Consider the following 23983-nt stretch of genomic DNA (forward strand, 5'->3'; position numbering starts at 1 on the left):
CGAAGCTGTTGATCTTTCACACACTTCAGACCACAAAGGCATATTGTTTAAATGTGAAGTGTCCCAAACTACTTCTAAATCTAGAATAAGCTACAGGCCCATTACAGAGATGGGACTGGCCTCTTTAAATAACAATCTTTGCTTACAAAATTTTGAATTTATTGATAATGAATGTATTGATGTGGACTCAAGGTTTAAAATGTTTATCGATATTTTAACGCAGGCAATAAATCTGTCTTTTCCTGAAAAATCTAGGCTTGTTGAGCAAGGTAAACAATGTAAAAAAAATTCTTGGTTTAATGATGATTTGAAACTTATGAGGGAGAAACTACAATTTTTGACATCTTTAAATAAAAGTGACCCCGTTTTAGTGACAAAGAAAACACTCTCAGAATATAGGAAAAAATACAGACATGCTATACATAAGGCAAAGATTAAATCTAATGATGATTTTATATTAAACTCTAACAACCGTCAACAGGCTATGTGGTCCCTAATAAACTCAAGATGTAAGAATTTACCAATAAAAAATTCATCACTCAATGCAAATAGTTTTAATGATTTCTTCTGTGGTATTGCTGAAAATGTAATAAATACACTTAATCATACTGACCAATCATTCAATACATACCTTAGTTTTATACCTCATGCTCCTTCATTCGCCTCTAATCACTGCTCCTTCAGTTTGAGCCAACAAATTTGGAGGAAGTTGTAAAAGCAATTGAAGAATTAAAAAATAGCCAGAGCAAGGACCCGGATGGAATGAACACAAAAATAATCAAGGCAATTAAACACAACATTAGCTTACCTTTAACTAAAGTAATAAACTACTCAATTTCATCCTGCATTTTTCCTTCAGTGTTTAAAACTGCGAAAGTCATACCTCTCTTTAAACGTAAAGGTTCGGCTGATGATCATAATAACTTTCGTCCAATTTCTCTTTTGCCAATTCTTTCCAAAGTGTTTGAGAGAATCCTAAAGAAGCAGATCAATGACTATTTTGAATCTAATCGGCTTTTTGCAGTGCAGCAATTTGGATTTAGAAAAAACAAAACAACAACACTTGCTATCGATCATTTTACAGGCAGTATTTTGGAAGGATTTGAAAACTTTCTTGATACCCTTGCCTCGTTCCTTGATCTTACTAAAGCTTTTGATTGTGTCACTCATAGTATTCTTCTTAAAAAATTACATGCCTATAATTTTCATCCTATGTCTATTCAATTGATTGAGTCTTATCTATCAGATAGATTTCAATATGTGTTTTTTAACCAGCTTAAATCTGATAAAAAACCTTTGATGTATGGAGTGCCTCAAGGGTCAGTTCTAGGTCCAATATTATTTCTCATTTATATAAATGACTTGGGATTTTCACAAGAGGGCCCGGTAAGCACAGTCCTATTTGCTGATGATACTACATGCTATCAAAGTTACCACCCTTCCCAAATCAGTGATATTGATCTTGAGACCACAGAGAGCAATTTGTTCCAATGGTTTTTGGCAAATCGTCTCTCTCTCAATAACTCAAAATCACAAACAGTGAACTTTACCCTAAGACATAACACCATTACACATCCCATTTTAACAGATTGTTCACAGGAAGCTAAATTTCTTGGTGTTTATCTTGATCAGGGACTCACTTGGGAACGGCACATACTGAAACTTTCCCAAAAGCTCTCAAGCCAACTCTTTTTATTTAGAAACCCATCTAAGGTTACCTCCCTTCAAACCCTTCTTACATCATATCACAGCAACTTTCACTCACGACTAACTTACGCAATCCTTTCCTGGGGACACTATTGCCATATAGATAAGGTGTTTGGTCAGCAGAGAAAGTGTATTCGCATAATCACAGGTCAGGGTTATCGGGACGATTGTAGGCAGTCTTTCAGAAACCTGAGGATTCTCACACTACCTTCTGTGTACATTATGCAGTGCCTGTTGTATGTTCATCAAAATGTAGATCTGTATAAAACACAACAGCATACTTATCAGACTAGAAATCATGATGCCCTTGTACCAGACTTCAGTCGACTTGAGAGGACCAGAAATGGAACCAGATACCTAGCATTGAAATTTTATAACTGTATACCAATATCTATTAAAAGTCTTGATTTTAACCAATTTAAGAGACAAATTAAAAATTATCTTCTGATGGGTGCTTTCTACTCATTTGAGGAGTACTTCAGATCTAAATTTTGTTTTGTCCTGTAATTTAATTAGTGTTTAGTTTTTAAATTTTAGTAATAGGTTTTTTTACTGAAGTACTGTCAACTTTTAATGTAATTTTAGACAATTTTAATTATTGCTGACCTGTAAAAGTACATTTGTACATTATTACCAATAAATACTCTACTCTACTCTATGATTATTAAATAATAAATTTTTCTTGTTGTTTCATTCATTTCTAGATTAGAAAAGCGACTTAAAGATTTTGACCCTCCCTAAATTTTTTTCTGGTGGCCGCCTTGTTTTCCTATCCATGTTTTAAAAGAAACTTTTCAAGGAATTTTAAGATTGTAAACATTTTAGAGTGGTCTCTTTTTCACAAGCATAAATAATAGGTTTTAAGAAATGTACCAAATTGCGACAGTTTATGATCACTGTATTGTATAAGAATGATAAGTCATACTTTAAGGCGATCGGTACATAATTCGCAAATATTTTACGGGTATCCCTACTTTTTCTGTCTTTACACGGCAAATTAGGTGTAGTAAAATTCACACTGGTATGGATATGTAAACATTACTAGAATGTCATTCTACTTGAAAATGTCATCATTAATTTAAAGAGATGGCTTTTGAATGTTCTTGGATAACTGTTATTTTTATAATTGCCAATTATTAATTCAGTTAATAAATGTGATATTTTTTTCACTACCTATGTATTCAGTGATTGTAATAATTTATATGTACAACAAAAACTAATACTCAATCGAGAAAAGAGGAAAAGTGTTTAAGTGATTTTTTAATAATATATTGTTACTATGGAACCCTTACACTTGCATTTTGAACATCTTTAACAACAAAATACTTGGATCACAAAATAATATTATCCTGATGTATTCTCTGCTTGGATCTTCCACAAATAATACACAATAAATAACTTCTTATTAAGTTCACGTCTTAAGAGGAAACAGTAGCGATCAACAGGTAGCAACAAACGCGTTCCAAGATTGCGGCTCTAATTTTGAATATTTTGTCGAGATATTTGGCACACATATTCGTAATATAATAAAGAATGGCGGTACAGAGCCCAATTTCAGAAATATGTTAGTATGTGCAAATTACTATAACTAAATAAAATATTGAAAAAAGGAGCCTGTACCGCCATTAAGAAAGACAAAAAAATAAACTTTCTTCAAATAAACTTTTTTATCCCATGCCTAGATTTTGTGTAATCTTGGAACTACTAAAAATCGATTTTTTTATAACAAGAAATCGAACGTCACTGACTTGGCAATATTTCGCGCCTATGTGTATAAAAATTATTGTTTTTGATAGTATAAACGTCACTGTCAGTGTCGAATTACCGACGAATTGTTGCCTCACTTTTGAAGGTTCTCAGAACTTTCGCAATCGTGGACCGCGTTTGTTGCTATCTGTTGATCGCTACTGTATCACCTTAAATCAATTATTTATCAAATACACTATATATCAATATTATTTAATCAACAACTCAAAATATTCCCGATGATATGTCAAATATTTAAAATTGTCACTGATTGTCACTGTCTGACTGACAGTATGCTGACAATATTCTATTCGACTGAGTGCGTGGTATGACAAAGATAGATTTGGAAATATTACCAGAGAACAACAACCACATGTGGTTGTTCTTCTCTGATATTACCACGGACATTGTGTTCATTTTTTTCGAATCCTGAACAAACCAATAAATATTTTTGAAAAATTTAAAGCAGAATGAAAGAATATATTATTACCGAGGGCCGAAAGTCCCTTAGAATAAATAAAAAGTTTATTTTGAATGAGATATTTTATATTAAATATCACACTAAATTTTCTCTTAGATTTTCACCCCTGTAACTTATTAAAATAAACATTATAGAAGTTCTCAGGGACTTTCGGGCCTCGCCAATAACGTCAATCTTTTTAAAAAATTTTCAATTTTTCAATTTTTTAAAAATACTTTTTAGTTTTCTCAGGATTCGAAAAAAATTAATCCCCGTTTGAATAGTATTGCAGCCGAAAATACGTACCCATCCTCTTAAAGAGTAGCAATAAAATTTGTGGTACAGTAGTACGTTCTTTAAAGGTGAAGTATTGCAAAACCTCTAAATTTTAAAGAACCGCTTGGATTGACATGAAATTTGGCATACACATAGCTAACAAGTCAAAGAAGAAAAGTGATATTGTGCCGATATGTGCTTTTACCCTAGGGGTGAGTTTCACCCCTTGTTGGGGGTGAGTTTCACCCCTTGTTGGGGGTGAAAAATATTTGTTCGAAATAAATCCGGAAATGGATAAAATGACAAATTCTAAGCAACTTTTGTTTTATAAAGTTTCTTCACAAGTTAATACTTTTCGAGTTATTTGCAAGTGAATATGTTAATTTTTCTAAAAAAAACACGTTTTCAGACGGTTTTTCGCAAATAACTCAAAAAGTAAGTATTTGGTCGAAAAAAAATTCTTATCAAAAATATAGCAAGTTACAAAATTGAAAAACACAGTGTATATATTGGGTCACTATACCCAGTAGAAGCAGAGTTATAGCTAATGAAAAATAGGTTCATATTCGTCAAATTCCAAATCGAATATTTTAACGTGCCATAACCAAAAAAATTATGCGCTTTTTTGGAGAAAACTCATTTTAACTTTTTTAAAGTGTTTAAAAAATGCTTATTTCTGTTCAAAAAAAAATGTTTAGCATCAAAAGTAAACAAGTTACACTCAAAATAAAGTTGATCCTTTTTTTTGGTAAGAAATCGGGAAAATCACCCCCTTATTAACATTTCAAATGAATTTAATTGTTACCACTTCACAAGTTTTTTACTCGCTATCTATTGATCATATGATCTGTAAGTTTCATCGGTTCAAAGTCCTTATTTTTGAAAGAGCTGTAGTTAAAAGGGCTTGAACGAGTCACTTATCACGAGTGTATGCAAATTTAGAAACACCGAATCTTAACCAATTTTTGTGTTACAGAAAAACAAAAAAAAACAAAATATTTAGAAAAGTAAAGCCGACTTTTTTTATTGTTTAAGATTTTTGTTATCTCTAACAATTTTTAAGTTATTTTGAAAAAAAAAAGCATTTTTTTCAAAATTTGAATTTTAAAAAATTTTACTTTAAAACCAAATTTTTTCAAAAATAAGCACTGTGGACCGATGAAACCATTATGAATCATATAAACACAAAATAAGTAAAGTAAATTTTGTGAAGCGGTAACGATTAATTTCATTTAAGTTGCTAATTGGGGGGTAATCTTCCTGATTTTTTTTGCCAAAACAAAAGGGACCAACTTAATTTGAGCGTAACTTACATTTGATGCTAGAATTTTTTTTTAATTAAAAACAGAAATAAAGCTTTTTTTAAACACTTTAAAAAAGCTGTAATTTGTTTTCCCCAAGAATGCTTCATTATTTGGATATTTCACATTGAATTATTATATTTGGATTTTTTCGAATATGAACCTATTTTTCATTAGCTATAACTCTGTTTTCGCTAGGTATAGAGACCTAATATAAATAAACCATTTTTTTCACTTTTTTATAGGCTATAGTTTTGCTAAGAATATTTTCTTCGACAAAATGCTTACGTTTGAGTTATTTGAGTTATTAAAAGCCGTCCAAAAACGTGGTTATTTTGTTGAAAAATGAACATATTCACTTGCAAATAACTCGAAATATATTGATTTGTTAAAAAAACTCTATAAATCAAAAGTTACTTAAAATTAGTCAATTTATCCATTTCGGGACCTTTCTTGGACATATATTTTTTCACCCCCGAGATGGGGTGAAACACCCCCAGGTCAAAAGCACACATCGGCACTATATCACTTTTTTCTTTGACATGTTAGCTACGCGTAGGCCAAATGTCATGTCAATCCAAGCGGTTCTTTAAAATTTTTAGCAAAAACCGTGAAAGAATGTACTAATATGACTAGGGTTACCATAATTTATTAAGGCCAAATCCGGACAGGGGTAGTCCAAGGGGTTGAAGAAAATGTAAAATGTGAATTTGACTGTGTTGCTTCCTCTACATTGTACCTACATATATGCGAAATGCTTAGTTTGTACTGGGCTCAGAGATAGGATGTTGTTCATCTGTTCTTCTTTCGTACTTTTCAGAAGACATAATTTTTCTCAAAAGTGGCTTGTCATTTTTTATTTTATCATGGAATTCGGAACATGACATTATAGAATTTGCTTTAATATTGAGAAGCTCCTTTACAACAGGCAGAGATAATCTTCCTCTTTTAGCCGTCCATATAAAATTCATCATCAAAAAGATACGTTTAGTAAGAGGCGAAGTATCAGGCAGACAAAAGATGAATTCTCCTATTTTAAAAATATTCTTAAAGGAAACGTTGCTTTTAGAAAATGTTTCGAATATATCTAGCCATTTGTCATGAGTGTTTGGGGTTTCTTCTTTAGGTAGTAAAGTACATTTAGATTTCAGCTTTTTTAGAACTTAAAGAAGTGACTAGCGCTCATCAAATAATTCATCCACATCGACAGAATTCGGTACAACGCTGACTAAAGTTAAAGCGCTGTCTTCCATCTCTTTCCAGGTAGCCTTAACCATTTGATTTAGCGCAGAATGAAATTTCCCACCGTTGGGCCAAGTGTTTTCCATTTTTTTAGTAAAGAAAACAATCCGGACATTTCTCATATCCGGACGCCAATCCGGACATGTCTTTCAAATCCGGACTGTCCGGACGAAATCAGGACGTATGGTAACCCTAAGTATAACAGATCTAACATCAGAAATAAAAGGAGAGCGCTGCAAGTACGCATTGTACGTAATCTACTAATTTAAATTTTATAACTAGACCAGGGCGCATCTGTAAAAATATTAGTACATTTTGACGTTGAGAGGTGACCCAAATTTTTTTTGCAGAAATTGCTTGAAAATAACTCAAATAATAATATTTGAGTTATCCTCCCTCTCAAAAAGGTCCGGAACATTGTTTAAATAATCAAAATGTCAAAAAATAAAGGAAAAATTCCATTGTTTTCTTCGTTTTTTGATTATAACTTTAAAAGTATTCATTTTCGAGAAAAGTTTTACTGACATAAAAGTTGCGTAATTAAATTTCCTACAATATAAAATTGGTTAAAAATTTAAAAAATAGTCACCCTTGTTGCAAAATAGCAATAATTGCGAAAAAACCATACAAAAACAAGTATTGGCATTTTACGTTTTTCAACCATTTATGCTACACTTAGGACCTTCATATTTCACCCACAAAAACTTTATGATACAGTAAAACAATACTGTAAATTTCATTAAGATCGGTTCAATAGATTTTGCAATCCAGTTTTCGCAAAAAAAATTCATTTTTTCAAAATGTTACAGGATTGAAAATAAAGCAGATAGCAAGTTGAATTTTTGTTGCGTATAGAAGTGTATAGTATTTTTACTACAAAAACGTTATTACGTAGGTCAAAATTTTTGACGTAAGAGAACTGTCAAAACATTAGAATGTGACTTTTATAAAAACATGGCAATAATGAAAAGTCACATTCTAATGTTTTGACAGTTCTCTTACGTCAAAAATTTTGACCTACGTAATAACGTTTTTGTAGTAAAAATACTATACTGTACATTTCATTTGCAATTTGCAAAATTAAAATCGATTAACTACCACGGCGTCAGGAATTTTTTTAAATAAACATTAATTATTGGTGTTACGCGCAGGACAGCTGATAGTTTGCTCTGATTGGGCATTCCAATGACCTTTGATAATGATTAATACATTTTAATTTTTATTACATTTCGATATAAATAAATAAATTTTGTTTATTGCAAAATAAAAACACATACTCTATCCTTTGAAATAACACTTTTTTTAGCAAAAACTTTCTTTGTTCATATATTTTCACTTAGACACTAAAAATTTATTATTTTTAAACATATGCCACTAAGTCCGGTTGTTCCGTAAGTTCTCTTCCTGGGCTGAAATCATTTTAGAACATTTCTAATAAAACACTCTGTATCTCGGTAAAGAAAAATATTTTATTTAAGTGTTTTGGGTTAAATCTTCGTATTTTGTGTTAAGGTTTCTCCAGTTACGGTACAGACAATTCTTAATGAAACACCCCGTATAATAGTGCAAAGGAAAGAGAACACGGTTAGCACCTCTTGTTACTATGCAATGAATAAATATTTATTTTTTGATAAAATCGGTCGGACTCGGAGTAAGGACTGTACACCACCAATGTGGGCGGTAAAAATTTTATTAAGTTATGTAACTGATAAAACTCGTAACTGGTAAAACTGTGTAACTGATAACACAACGTGGTTAGACCACTACATAGTAAAATTACCACGGTACTGATCATAGCTCCATTAAAAGGGTGGACGCTTTAGCACCTGTGTGTTAAATTCCTTTGGACCGTGTCATTGCACCGACAATTCACGAGAAAAAACGCGCCGCTCCATAGGACAATTGAATTAGGGTACAGAGGTCATAAATTAGGACTCGGTGTTAGCTTAAGGATCATAAATATCAAATTTTGAGAGAAATTTCGCTATTTTACGTTGCGTTGAATCCCGTCTTCAGTTTTTATCTTTTTCTTTTACATTTTTCTATTCCGCAAAGTGCGCATGCACACGATTCGTCGAAATTCTTTTTAAGACTTTACCCTGTAACTGTATATTGATTAGTGCCCTAATTAATTCTTTTCAAACAGTTAAAATTTTACGAAAACATAGAGATTCTCTATTTATACCGCATAATTTAATTTTGATTATTCATATCGTGATTCCTCTACCAAATATAAATTAATGTTGGAAACTTTCACCCTATTAAACGGACCTAACCAAACAGTCACTGAACCGTATAGTTCCCAAACTAATTTTTTCAGTGTAGGGCTCTATTTATCGTACACTCCGTTTTCATTATCTAACTTTATTTTCTATGAGTCATGAATCAGTGCGATTCCCAGTTTTCCCTAGATGGGAAAACTATGACGTGGTGACAGTTGCTTTCTGCTTTCGAGGGTGTATCTCTTCCCCTTGTTTTCGAACACAGTTCCGATTGTATTTGCTTACATAAAAGGCCGAAACGGAACGCGGTGATTGTTCTGAAGTTTGCACAGAGGAGACAAGTTCTTTCTTTGTGATGTGTGGGCATATTGTTAAATTTAGCCAGTGAGGAATAAAAAGTTTTGTATATTACATCACCATAACGTCACACGAATAGATACGGTTACAAAGTTTTTTAAATTTTGTTTAACTGATCACTTCATCGTAAAGGATTCTAAAATTGAAAGAGCTCCTGTTCATATTTGATCATTGAGCATACTGGTTTCAAGGAAAACAATATCGCAATCGTCACAGTATAAAGAGGGACAGTAAAACCTCTTCCATGTCGGCACTTTGATCTCAAGAAGTAATACCGGCAGTACGCAATTGGTAATTCACCAGTGGTGGATGCGGGTTGTCCCTGTTAAAACTCGTACGTTTCTACGCGACTAGCAATGTAAGAGTGGTGGTCTAGCGACTGGGAACCTTGCGCAGTCGCCATGCGCGACTAAAGATTTTACTTCTAATTTTTCAGAGAGTGGTTCTACTGTCCCTCTTTATACTGTGCTATCGTTGAATCGTTTTTCTACATTATTCGGCTATCTCTTTTATGCCGTAGGTCCCATGTATGTACTACTCTTAGCACTTTGACTGCACGTAGAAAGAACACTACAAAGTCTAAAAAAACTTACAATACAAATACAGAATGCAGGTACATTTTTTTCGAAAAAGATTAAGACGTTTTCATCTAATGACCATCTGTAAAAAGCGAGTTCCCTCTGTACTCTGTACTCGTTGATAATAACAACTAAATTATTGTAAATGAGAACGAAATCAGAAAAAATATTAGCTGTACATTATATCAAAGTTGTTTGAAGATGACAGAAATAATAAATTACCGAATTCTACCGAATTTGTACTGGCGGCCCAGAAATTATGAAACGCGAGGTAAAACACACTCTAAAAAATGCTAAAATTAGAAAAGCTTCTGGTCCAGATGATACACCAACTGGAAACTGAGTTGCTGAAGCTAATATATGATGATAACATAAAAGTAGTAAGTCTTTTTAATGCGATATATAACACCGGAGTGATTCTCCACAGATTTGCTCAAATCCATCTTTGTCGCAATTCCTAAAAAACACGATGCGAGAAAATGCTTAGAATATCGATTAATTAGCCTAATGAGCCACACTATTAAGATTGTCCTAAGAATACTTCACAACAGAATTAGACGCAAACGCGAAGACATTCTATAAGTGCAGCATGTAAAATTTATGTAGATGCTGAAAAATATAGGAAGAGATGACAAAGATATTCGTGTCATTAAAAATTTGTACTGGAATTAAACTGCTATCGTAAAAATTGGAGATAACTACACCGATAAAATCTCCATACAGCTGGGAGTCAGACAAGGTTACATTTTGTCGCCAACATTATTCAACTCTGACCAGTTATTTAAAAGGCACTTGAGAGACAGCCATATGGAATAAAAAGCAACCGGATTAGATACGGAAACGATACAATAAGTCAGATAATATTGAAGGTCTCCAAATTCTGCTTGACCGTATTCACCAGGTAGGAGAGAAAATGGGCAAAAATAAACTCAAACAAAACTAAATTTTTAATTTTCAGTGGTGACCCACGTCCAGATGCAGAGCTTCAATTAAACGGAGTGAACGTTGAGAAAGTTCACAAAATGACATATTAATTTGGGAACTGTGATAACGGACCGACTAGTTCCAGACATAGAAATAGAAATAAAACGTAGAATAGCAATGACTAAAACTACTTTTATGAAAATTAAGTTATCTGACTTCGAACAAATGAATGTTCCGGTCATTTTTGAGAGGAAGCATAAGTGTAACGAGGTCGTTGCGTTTGTTGCTCCAGGTAACAAAAATTCAGCCGATGACAGAAGGTTCGCTTTTTAAGACATTTATTTAGAATCCAAACATTATAAATGATAAGATAATTAGTCTTAAATCTTAGTAACTACACGTTAATTTCGTTACTAAAATATATTTTAAACCTACTTATCGAACATTAGGTTCGGGTTGATGCGACGATATCTGGTACATGAATGAATACAACCGACGATCGCGTGGATTAGGAATAATTACATTTATTAATATGAAACGGACATATAAGGAGAGGAAAGCTCGCTCAGCTCGCCAGCGGAAAAGGCATGTAGGAAAATACGATAAACGCTCGTAAAAGGATAGGTAAAGTAGTAGTAGTAGGTTATGTTCAATGCCCTGAAATAATAATTGCTCCATTCTTCTTTAAGTACCGTCTCCCAATCGGAGGTTGGATATCATCGTCACTATCTTTACTTTATTTACCGCTGCTCTGAATAGTTCTGTGGAACTGAATTTAAACCAGTTCCTTAAATTTTTCAACCATGACACTGCTTTTGCCAATACTCCTTTCTCCTCCATCTTTCTCTGTCTTATCAGTCTTAGCGGTTCATATGGCTATCCGCTCATTACGTGTCCCAGATATAACTTCCTTTTATTTTGTTTATTCTTTCGTTTTCTTTGCTCATTTCTCGCAATACTTCCGTGTTATTTTTTTCTGTATTCATGCTATTCTAAGCATCCTTCTGTAACACCACATTTCAAATAAGTAGCTTCAATTTGTGTTCTTGCTTCAATATCCAGCTTTCAAGTCTATATTTCAGTATCGAAAACACGTAAAATCTCAGATCTCTTACTCTCAGTAGTTGTAATCTTTTTTTTTTTTTGGGTGAGAATCTTCAAAAGACCGTCTGGGAAGGTGTCCCAGGTGTGTCGGATTCAGTCCGTCACGCTTCACCGTGCCGAAACCGCCTACCGACTAAACTCACCTCCTCTTCCTCCAGCCGACAGGTCTGGAACCGCTCTTGGCGAGCATGTCTGACCCGTCGACCTTACTCATAACTCCCCCGGGCACTCTCTGCGTGCGCTCCGTAGATTAACTGGCCTCCCGTCCGCCCCGCCCCGCACAAAGACCGGCCGGTGAAGACGACCGTCCCGTGCAGCCCATGTGCAGGTGGGGCAACCGGGGTGCCCCCAATCCAACACGAACTAGCAAAAGGATACCAGTCGAAAGTTACGAGCAACTCCAAGTATTCGTGCTTTCATCAATTCGTACTCACACCCATACCCATTCATTCTACAGTTAAAAGTAAGCAGTCAGTGAGGTTGGGTGTAAAGGTCCTCCCCCACTACCTGAGACAAGACAAAAACAGACTAAATAACAAGACAAAACAGAAGGTAACATAACAGAAACAATACAAGGCGATCAGCATGGATCAGATGTAAAAAGTCCTCCCCCTGCTGACTACCGCTTACAACACGCAACACACTTGAGTAATAAAATTTGAGTAATTGAGTATAAAAATAAAAAATAAGTAAAAACAAGATAAAATAAATAAATAATAAAACTAATTAAAATAAGACAGACAGCGTAGGTTGGATGTAAAGGATCCTCCCCCCACTGGCTGCCCTCTACGACACAAAAAATAAAACGATAAAAAATAAATAAATAGACGGTCATCCCGCTTGCAGTCGCCTCTCTTTCTCCTATTTGTGCTTCATTGTCATCGTGACGAAAGCAATGATCAGGTCGAAGTCTCTCTTGCTATTGATAGCTTTATCAATTAGCTCGTGAGGCCCGCCTAGAGGGGATCCCAGTTCCAGCTGCAGCTCGGCACGCCCCGCCTGGTATGCAGGGCACACGAAGATGACATGCTGCGCATCATCCACTACTCCACACTCAGGGCATAGATCGTCCACGGTTTTCCCTATACGATGAGTAAATTTCCTGAACGATCCATATCCCGTCAAAAATTTTGTGAAATAGTAGCTGACGCGCCGATGCCGACACTCGTACCACCTCACCACATCTGGAATCAGGGATCTCGTCCAGGCCGCCTTCTCGACTACGGCTGCCCATTCCCTCTGCCACATCTCTAGACTTCTTTTCCTTTCTTGTGGACCTGAACCTATTGCCCCGTTGCCCCTCTGGTACATTCGGACTCTTTCTCTGGCCAGGATGTGCACCGGGACAGACCCAGCCACCACCTGTAAGGCAATTGTTGATACGGTTCTGTACGCGCTGCACACCCTGATTAGAGGTTTCCTCTGTGTCCTTAGAAGCACGTCTTTATATTTTTTCATTCGAAGGACCTGGTGCCACACTGGGGCTCCGTATAAAACTATGGATAAGACGGATTGTGCCATTACCATTCTCTTCTGAGATCCAGGACCCCCTATATTTGGCATAAATTTATTTAGTGTAGAGGTCCTTTCTTCTGCCTTCCGACATGCTTCTTGTACGTGCTGTCCGAATTTAATCTTGTCGTCGAAAATAATTCCAAGGTACTTAACCGTCTTTTGGGGTCTTATTACGGAGCCTTTGTATTCGAATATTATGTCATCTCTCTTTCTTGGTCCCCTCAAGATAATGGCTTCTGTTTTCTCTACTGCTAGCTTTAGATCATTTCTCTCTATCCAATCCGCGGTCTTCTGTATTGCTTCATTTACTTTTTGCATTATTCCCCTATTCATGTCGTCTTCGACTAGTAAGGCTAGATCGTCCGCGTATGCAATCGCTCTTACTCGCTTAGTAGTTGTAATCTAAGGTCTTTGTTGCAGAGAAGTGTTTTCATTTTTTACAAACGCATTTCTTGCTATTTCTATCCTGGCCCTTATTTCTATTGTTTGATCATTATTTTCTGAAATCCAGGTTACCAGGTATTTATATTTGTCAACCCTTTCTATTAGTACATTTCCCATGTATATGTTGGTATATTTGTTTTGTTACTTATTATCACATATTTAGTCTTTTTATATTCCTTTTTAATCCATATTTTTCACAGAAACTGTTTGTTTTGTTAGTAGTAGCTGCAGTTGTTCAGCAGAGCTTGCCATAATTACGGTCTCATCTGCATATCTTATGTTGTTAATAATTCTTCCGCTAATTATTATTCCTTTACTTTAAGAAACTAAATCTTCTTCAATAATGGATTTACTATATACACTGAATAGTAATGGAGCCATTATACATCCCTGTCTAACTCATCTCCTGATTTCATTTTCTGGACTGGGTTCGTTATCTATGACAATTTGTGCTCTTTGATTCCAGTAAAGGTTCATTATTATTCGTAAGTCCCTTTTGTCTATGTTTTTGTCTTTAGAATTTGGACTAATTTTTGATGTCATACTTTGTCAAATGCTTTTTCATAATCAACGTAACAAACTACTGTTTTGCCATTTTTGTCGTTAATTAATGCCATTTGAATTTCCTCTAATTGTCCTATACAAAACATAAAAGAGATCTTAACTAATCCTAAACTCTCTTTGCAACAGATTGTGTTGAAAATAAAAAGGCATACAATCAAATGAGATAATTTAGTTAAATACCTAGAAAGAACACAAAATTTATCGTGTATATATAGTTCATTTATTGTTTAGTTATACGTGTGTCTGCGTAACTTGGAACCATATGAGAAACTTTTTTAATATCCATTTTACGAAAAAAGTTATTCTTTATAAAGTGCTCTGCATAGTCTAAAATCTAAGACGCAATCATCAGATACCAAATTTTATCAACATTATACGAGGTATGTCAAAAAATATGAATTTCGCTCAAGAGTAAAGTGTCTTTATGTTTCACAATATCGAAAATTGTCATTGAGAAAAGTTGTTTGTAATTAAAAATTATATTATAATCTCCATTTACACTCTTCTAATTGAAACATTTTTTTAAAAATTTTCCTCAAATCACGGACGCTCAACATCATTTTTATTTCTGATAGCTCCGTTATTATTAATTTTACGAAAAATAATTATTCTTTATAAAACGTTCTGCATAGTCTAACAACTAAGATAAAATTATAAGATATTAAATTTGGTCAATTTTATACGAGGTATGTCAAAAAATATGAATATCGCTGTAGAGTAAAGTACCTACCTTTATTTTTCACAATATTGAAATTTGTTATTATAAAAAGTTATTCAGAATTGAATCGTTTATTTCAGAAAGGGGTCAAGTCACAAAAACCTGCTTTTGAGAAAAACAAAAAAAAACGTGTTTACATTCAACAAAAATTTTATTTATATAAAATAAAAATTCTCACTAATAAACTGTAGTGTTTGTCAAAAAGTATTGTATTTTTCAAAAATTGTATCTTGTTAATTTGTTTAAGAAAAAAATAAATAATTTTTTGCACTTGGCCCCTTTCTGAAATAAAGTTGGTGGTTACACAATTTTTGAGCAAGGAGTCATGCGTTGCATGGCCCCTTTCTGCACTAAACGCTAATTTCTCTGCGCTGCCAAAGCAACACTATGGCAGCAATTGATTCCTTTCTGCAACAAAAGCTGTATTTACGTTTAAATTAAAAAATTTCACCAAAAACTCATTTTGTCAAAATTAGTCACTTGACCCCTTTCTGAAATAAACGATTCAATTAAAAACTATGTTTTAATATGCAATTACATCCCTCTAGTTGCAATATTGTGAACTATAAAGGTATTTTACTCTTAAGCGAAATTCATATATTTTGACATACCTCATATAAAATTGAAAAAAATTGATATCTTATGATTGCATCTTAGTTTTTTGACTATTCTGACATTTTTATAACGAGTAACTTTTTTCGCAAAATTAATAATAACGGAGTTATCATAAATAAAAATGATGTTGGGTATCCGTAATTTGAGGAAAATTTTAATTTTTTTTAATTAGAAGAGTGTAAATGCATATTATAACATAATTTTTAATTAAAACAACTCTTCTTAATAACAATTTTTGATATTGTGAAATATAAATGCATTTTACTCTTGAGCGAAATTCATATTTTTGGACATACCTCGTATATTATTGATAAAATTTGATATCTAATGATTGCATCTTAGGTTTTAGACTACGCAGAGCACTTTATGAATAATAACTTTTTTTCGTAAAATTGATATCAAAAAAGTTTCCCATATGGTTCCAAGTTACGCAGACACACTGTATTAAAATAAAGTAAATTTCCCATTTATTCTTTCAAGCACGTATTCGTATCCGTAAAATTCTAATTAGACGCCCCTGGAAAAACTTTTAAACCGTTCATAACAAAGTTTTATGAAAGTACTTGTTTTATGAATGTACTTTTATTTACATTATTTGTTTTCTTAGTTGGTTATACACTTCCAATACCAGGAAAGGTAATAAATCCCAGTTCTATTGTCTGGTTCTCGAGTTGTTTGGGTGGCAAACCATGAGGTGTGATCGTCCATTGATGTTATTTTTGTACGTAGTTGAACTCTCTTTACAGTCTCTTCAAAGAAGATGTATTTACAGAAATCATAAACACGGGATGGCTTTCATATTTAAGCATAGATAGAACATTAATATTAGTAAACAATCGTAGTAGTAAAAGAAAACAAAAGATAATTAAATATACGGCCGAATAAAAAATTCTAGGCACTTCAATAATAATAATTGTCTGTAATTTTTAATAGCAATCGTTGAAATAACAATAGTGGTCAATCGTTAACGATTTTAAAGAAAAAAAATTAATAGACACATAAAAATCTCTAAGGAATACAAAGACTTTTTCTCGTATAGACATCAATTTTAATTGGATTTGAAAGAGTTAACTACCGTTTAATAAGTTCGTAATCGTATTAACACCTTGTACGGCAGTATTTAAAAAAAATCGAAATTTGTTTTTTGGAGAAAATAGGATATACAGTATTAGAATAATTCATATTTATAAGTAGGCACTAGCTTTTTAGTTCTAAAAATATATTTTTTCTCCTCTTCTACCATTCCATCTCTTTCTAGGCTGCCTTGTTCTTCTTCTGATAGGTAATTTCTCTTGGGCTATTCTAACTAATCTGCTTCCTGTCATTCTAATAATGTATTTCATGCTTGCTTTCTACCTTGTACCCACTCTTTTTTTGGTCCATCCTGTATATTTTTGATCTCAGTACAACTATAATGTTAAATATTTGTGCAGTTGCAGTCTTCTTCTTTGTCTTATTTTTCGTCTTCTTCGTAATATAAGATTCGTCTTCTTATATTACGCCTTAGATTTCTTCTTATCCGATCTTAAGACTAGTAGTAATTGTGACTGTGGACTGTGGAACTGGGCTGGACACATAGCTAGAATGTCGGATAACAGATGGACACAGCGAATAATATACTGGAGACCAAGACAAGAAGCATATCGAAGTAGAGGTCGTCCGCCAACCAGATGGTCTGATGACATCAAACGGATCGACAGAAACTGGATGCAGACAGCACAGGACCGAAATGCATGGAGAAGACTGAGGGAGACCTATATCCAGCAGTGGATAGATCCGTTTTGAATGATGATGATGATGATGAGTAATTGTGAAATTGACATTAACAGCAATTTTTGAGCTTATATGGACTGACGCCTGATGGTCTTCCTGCTGTCTTCCTCATCGATTCATTATGGTTTCAAGTTTATTTTTCGGATATAACTACAATGATATTATGCAAAAATTTATGTTGCATCGCAGATTTAAAATGCGTTTATTTCGAAAACGGTTGAGTTTAGCGAGATGAATGAGTATGCTTCATCTAATTTACTTACCGTTGCACGTCATCCGCGTCATAGCCCGTGACGTCACATGATACCAACACGAGATATTTAGGCGGTAGGTATGTTCTTTTTTAGAATCACTTTGCCGAGTACACTGGCATTACAGCCACTAGACATATTTTATTATATACGCGTAGAAATAATATTTAAAGATTTCTATTAATGTTAACTTAAAGAAATACACAATACATAATTATGTTTCATTTAATTTGTATAAATGGATTATAAAGCGTTTTTATGAAGCAAATTTGTTCGGAATACACTGTAGCTGTAATCGAACGAAGGTGATATTTTGGCATAAATTGGTAACATTTATTTTACAGTTGCGGTGATGACACTTCATATTTGTTTATATTCTTTACTGTAAGTATTTATTTCATCATATTTACTGTTTTTATTATGTACTTTAACGTAAGATTATAACTTAATTCTTGTTTTCTATTTCTAAAGTTTTTATTTATTTACATTGAATATTAATTTGTTTTGCTGTATAATCAATCCACTTTCGCAAAAATTATGTGATGTATTTGATTTAAAATGAATTCAAGAATTTTTTGTAATTGGGCAACAATGTCAACTTAGATCTCTAACGTAGATAATGACGTGCAACGGTAAGTAAATTAGACTTTATATCTTTTTTAAGCAAAAATATTAAGACAATGTAAGTTTGGATTCAAAAAATATGTAGAGTGGAGAATGAAAAAAATTGAACCTATTAAATGAGCGCTGAAAGAAGTATGTGGCGCCCTCTGGGTAATACATTATTTTTGGTGGAGAATTTAGATTTCTCGTTCCAAAAAACACCCGCTTACAAAAATTCGTGTTGTTACCCCATGTCTGCCGGAAAATATTCAAGAATGAATAAAATAAAAGTTTAACGCCCGGTTTCATAATCAGTTGTGGACTTTAAATTTTAAGTTGGTACTTTTATCAATGCAATTCATATGGGTAAATATCAACTTTAAAGTGAACTATAGTTAATGTTGATTATGAAACCGGACGTAACTTTGACACCCTGTATTTTAGTTATTAACTTTCGTACAAAGATAAGTTAGTTTAAATCGACCTATTTTAAGCTCAGGAATAAAAGGTTAAGCTATGTCCCATTCGTTACCAAACACCCTGTATATATGGACCCATCTAATATAATATTCTTATTCATCTGGTTGACAACTCATAAACATCCTGATATGCATCCCGCTCGATTTTCTTGTTTTTTTACACTATATTTAAGATTTTCCAGAAACTGATTCTTCCTGAATGGGAGTAGAGACTAATCCTAGAAAGAAAAGACCACTATTAGTAAGTCAATGACTTGTTTGTTTTAAAACATTTAAATTTTACATAAACAAAACAATAACATGTATATTTTAAAATAGCATAGGTACAATCGGAGTTTGGTGTTAATATTGAGAGTAAACTAAATGTAAAACCAAATACTTAGAATGCAAGGATAACTTCATTGGCTTAAAGTATCATGAAGTACATATTTCCTCACGATTTACTACTTATGCGATCACTACCAGGAAAGTTTTACTGTCATCATGACATGTGGTTATATTTTTAAAGACAAATCACATGCTATGATGTTTCTGACGGGTCTTTAGTCATCTAAAATAAAATGTAGAATACTGAGTTGTCAATATTTATGATTCAGATAAAATCAAATTATTGGAAGAAATTTTTTCCAAGTAACGAAAACAAAAAAAGTTTTTTAATTTCGTTGCATTTAAAAAAATTTATCTAGTAAATAAATTTTCATTCCTTCCAAGGAGCTTTGTCATTTCGGTACAAGTCTGTATGTATTAATAAATGGTGTCTTTCTGTTTGATTGTTCATTTTTTATCAAACTTTTTTTGTTACTAGTTATTTTATGGATACAAAACTTAATAGGTATACACCTAAACACGGCGCTTTAATTATAAATGTTTTGTCAACATATTTTGATTATAGTAGGGGAGGAAAGCGTTATGCTAAATGTGCAGTCACTCGAGCGTTATGGGAACCTATTGGGTTGTGAAGATTAGGTCCTAAAACCAAAAAAAGTTAAGTAAAGTTTTCCATTTTAGTGGGGACTTTCCATTTTTTAATTTAATTTTTCTTTTCCAACAATCGTTTTTTCCGATTATAGCGCCATATATCCTGAATTCGAAAAAATGTCTTCAATAAAAGTTGCTTATTTTTACGTAAGGAATCCAAATCTGCAATAAAAAATGGGAGCTCCTATTTAAGATTTTAAAGTAACCTCCACCCTTCCTTCGTGGGGGGTCGTTTTTGGTGCCATTCGCTAGATTTCTCAAAAATATTGAATAAGTGTATGTTGCAGTTTTTCGATCTGATGTTCATTTCGCGAAATATCGCGAGATTCGTATTTAAAATTTAAAATTTACCACCGACCCCTCTCCGTGGGAAGTCGTTTTTGGTATCATTTGATATATTTTTGAAAAATATTGAGCACATATGTTTCAGTTTTTCGATTTGTCGTTTATTTCGCCAAATATTCGCTTTTTTGTGAAACTTTATTACTCACCCATTTCCTTACACCCCGCTCAAATCGTCAGATTTTTGAAATATACACTGTTTTGCATTTCCTTAACTTACCTTATCTTAATCTGATGATTTTTTCTAGGGATGTATTTTTTTCACCACCTCCCCCCCCCCTAACTAACTCCCCTGTATTAAGAGCCATACGGCAGAGGTACATTTCCAGGGTACAAGGTTTCTCCCCATGTGATAATCTGACGCGCTCGAGTAACTGCAAAAATCCCCGCTTGGGCTCCCCTACCATTAGTATTCTACTGATTATTGATTCCACAATTTTTGTAAAGAAACAAAACACAATGATAATAAAAAATAGTTATTTATCTACTCTATGTCATATTATGTATAAGTTTTTAGTTTGTGAAAACTGTCATTATAGATAGCACTGCGTGAAGGATTTAAAGTGTGCGTGAAGTAACAATGTATTTTAAATGCGATTTACTTTTTCGCACTGTTTTAACCTTCGCGTTGTCATGGTGACAATCCTTAACTTTCGCGTTGTCATGGTGATGACAATATGAGCAATGAATTACAACAAAAGTTTTGACAGTTTTGTGGTTTGAAAGTAGTTAGAATTTTTAAATGTCAAAGTTCTAAAAATTGTAGAATAGAAATGAATTCCAGTGACGAAGAGGTACAGTTTTTTTATTTGCTTATGGTAGAGTAGATAAAATATTGTATGAAACTGTGCGTGAAGTACTTTTTGCGAAGTTACGCGATGTATGCGTGCATTCGCAAAATCGCGTGCGTTCGCAAAAAGCATACTTCACGAACTGTTTCATAAATTTCACGCACAGTTTCATACAATATTTTATCTACTCTACCATAAGCAAATAAAAAAACTGTAACTCTTCGTCACTGGAATTCATTTCTATTCTACAATTTTTAGAACTTTGACATTTAAAAATTCTAACTTCTTTCAAACCACAAAACTGTCAAAACTTTTGTCGTAATTTATTGCTCATTATGTCATCACCATGACAACGCGAAAGTTAAGGATATTTGAAAACAGTGCGAAAAAGTAAGTCCCATTTAAAATACATTGTTACTTCACGCACACTTTAAACACTTCACGCACTGCTATCTATAATGACAGTTTTCACAAACTAAAAACTTACACATAATATGACATAGAGTAGATAAAAACTATTTTGCAACGTATTTACGAGCTTTTATATTTTTCTTAGAGACAATCACGTTAACTTGATTTACTTTTTTGTAACGCTTTTAGCTGTAATTAGCTGTTAGTCTTTTTATTTTAGTCTATGTTGTCTATTATGGTCTTCGATGACACTTCTACGAAATCATAAGGCTCGAGTTAATAATGTTCAAATGTATTGAGCCTTATCTTTAAGAGCCTTATTATTAAATATGTATGAAAGTGTTCTATCGTCTCGTCTTGTGCCCAACTAAATCTGCAATCCGCAGATAGAAGTTAGAGTATCCAACAAATTATGTTATTTCTTGGGTAAATTTTTGGCTACCGTGTTCTTGGGTTTTATTAGAGTGTGGTCTACTCTAAGTTACTGTTATAATCTATAGAGAATGATTGTTAGCATTCTGCTAGTTCTTCCAGTGCAGTCGACAATTGACTTTATACTTCTTCAAAACATCTCTCCTGACCATCCAACTTGTTCTTCGTCAACAATTTTCCATCCACTCCTAAATGTAGATATCTTCCAATTGTTTCCATCTTTCTGTGTCTTTCCCCAAACATGCACTTATGCCTTATGTATCTACCCATCTCTTTTGAGGCCTTCCCAAGCTTCTTGTTATCCTTCTTGGTCTTCTTTCTAGAATTCTCCGTGTTCATCTGTTGTCATTCAACGCCATATGATCAATATAAACAAAAGGTCATTGTTCAAGGTATTAGGCAAGTCGTTGATGCAAATACAGTTGATGCAATACAGTATGCGGCAAAATAAACAGTACCTACTGAAATAAGTATTGAAATGTTTATGATTATTTATATATCTATAATACATGATATAGCCTTGCAAATATTATTCACGACGACAAACGATCCCGATAAAAGAGATGTTAAAGATGCCCTTTGGCCAGTGGCGGATCTACAGGGAGGAAAAATGAGTAAATTTCCCCCCTAACAAAGTCCAAAATAAAGGAAAAAAACTTGTCCAAACGTAAAAATATATTAGCTCGCATGAAATTGAAACTACAGAAAGACAACTTCAACCCAATAAACACGCTAGTTAGGAAAATTAAGGGAACATAATGCCTATAAGTTATTATTTATATCTTTTATGTAATCTGAGTTTATCTTTTTTATGTTTTTTGGTTGGTTTTTCATTGGAAGTTCCCTCCTAAGGCGAATTTCCCCTTCCAAGGAAAATTTCTAGATCCGCCACTGCCTCTGGCATGAAAAAATCTTTAATTCTAGTCCGCAATTCCGAAATTGCAGACGGTGGATTTGTCTGACTCCTTCAGCATTCCCCATATGTACGCATCTGGTGGCGTTAGTTCTGGTGAGTGGCAACTCCCAAAATGATCGCGGGTATTCGAAGAGACTCCCTGGCAGTGTGACAGGTTGTTTCGTCCTGCTAAAACCATTGTTAATTTTAAGTTTTGACCATTTTTGTGACTTTTTCCGTATTGCCGAAAATAGTACTCTAAAAATTTTTTCTGCAAAACTGAGAACCATCCTGAAATACCTAACATTAACATGATCTTCACAAACGTTATAACAACGTCCAGAAATCACTCAATACGCTTCGGCACATGACACATACAAATTTGAGGCATACGAATTTCAGTACTGTTTATTTTGCCGCATACCGTATTAGTTATATTTCACTTCCTCGAGATTGGTCATATTTTTTCTTCGGAGTTCTTCAGCGAATTTTCTTGCATTGCATGATTGATATTAAGTAAATTTACTATCTGCTATCTGTTATAATGCATTGAGTAAGTCAAAAGTAAAATACAATTTTCTAGATTTAAATAAAAATTCGTGAAGAAGATCCAAAAGTTCGAGGGGAAGAATGCATTCTTTCACTCTTAATTATCTCCAATAAAAGTCAATACGCCACTGCCACTGCTATATGATTCTCCCTTCCTGCAGGATGTTACTGTCATTGCTTGATTATTCTTTAGTTATTGGATTTATCTTTCTAATATTCTTCCTAATTCGGAAGAGCTTAATTTTCGTTAACTCCCTCATGATTCAACCTACATCGACCCCTCATGTCGTAGCCGTTGATACCCTGTTATAGGATTTGTGTGCCATATTGGAAGTCATGGGAGCAGGGTCGATAAACCGTATAAAGATTTGCCAGATGTTACAATGGCACGAGGCACGGGCGACAATAAATATGTTAAATAGGTTAATAGAAATGTTAATAAATTCGTGAATTTTGTCCTCATCATTTAACGCTTACTGAAAATTATACTCTTGAGAGCTCTAATTCCAAAATAAATTTTGATGGAGAGTTTTCTAAAATTCACTAATTTCTTGTTAAACAAAAAATTTGAAATGCTAGAAAAATTCAGAGATTAGCATAAAATTGTCCTTTGTTGACCATTTCAGCGCTGTTGATTTAGTAAACTGAAGGAACACGTGGCAAATTTTCTCCAAAAAAATAGTGACTCATGATTTGATTCTATTAT

The 23983-nt window shown here is 33.5% G+C and overlaps 1 protein-coding gene and 1 long non-coding RNA gene across 2 annotated transcripts in view; one reads left to right on the plus strand and one right to left on the minus strand.

Moving 5' to 3' along the window:
- LOC114335880 (ras-associated and pleckstrin homology domains-containing protein 1-like) overlaps window positions 1-23983 on the plus strand; it is a 398332-nt gene that overhangs the window by 13366 nt on the left and 360983 nt on the right. The window lies entirely within an intron of this gene.
- The window catches only part of LOC126883898 (uncharacterized), a 71139-nt gene continuing 65976 nt past the window's right edge, over window positions 18821-23983 (minus strand). Inside the window, exon 2 of the long non-coding RNA XR_007697753.1 lies at window positions 18821-19097. This is a non-coding gene — a long non-coding RNA (uncharacterized LOC126883898). The remainder of the gene's footprint in view (window positions 19098-23983) is intronic.

Source organism: Diabrotica virgifera, chromosome 1 (genome assembly GCF_917563875.1).
Source record: "Diabrotica virgifera virgifera chromosome 1, PGI_DIABVI_V3a".
Lineage (NCBI taxonomy): Eukaryota > Metazoa > Arthropoda > Insecta > Coleoptera > Chrysomelidae > Diabrotica > Diabrotica virgifera.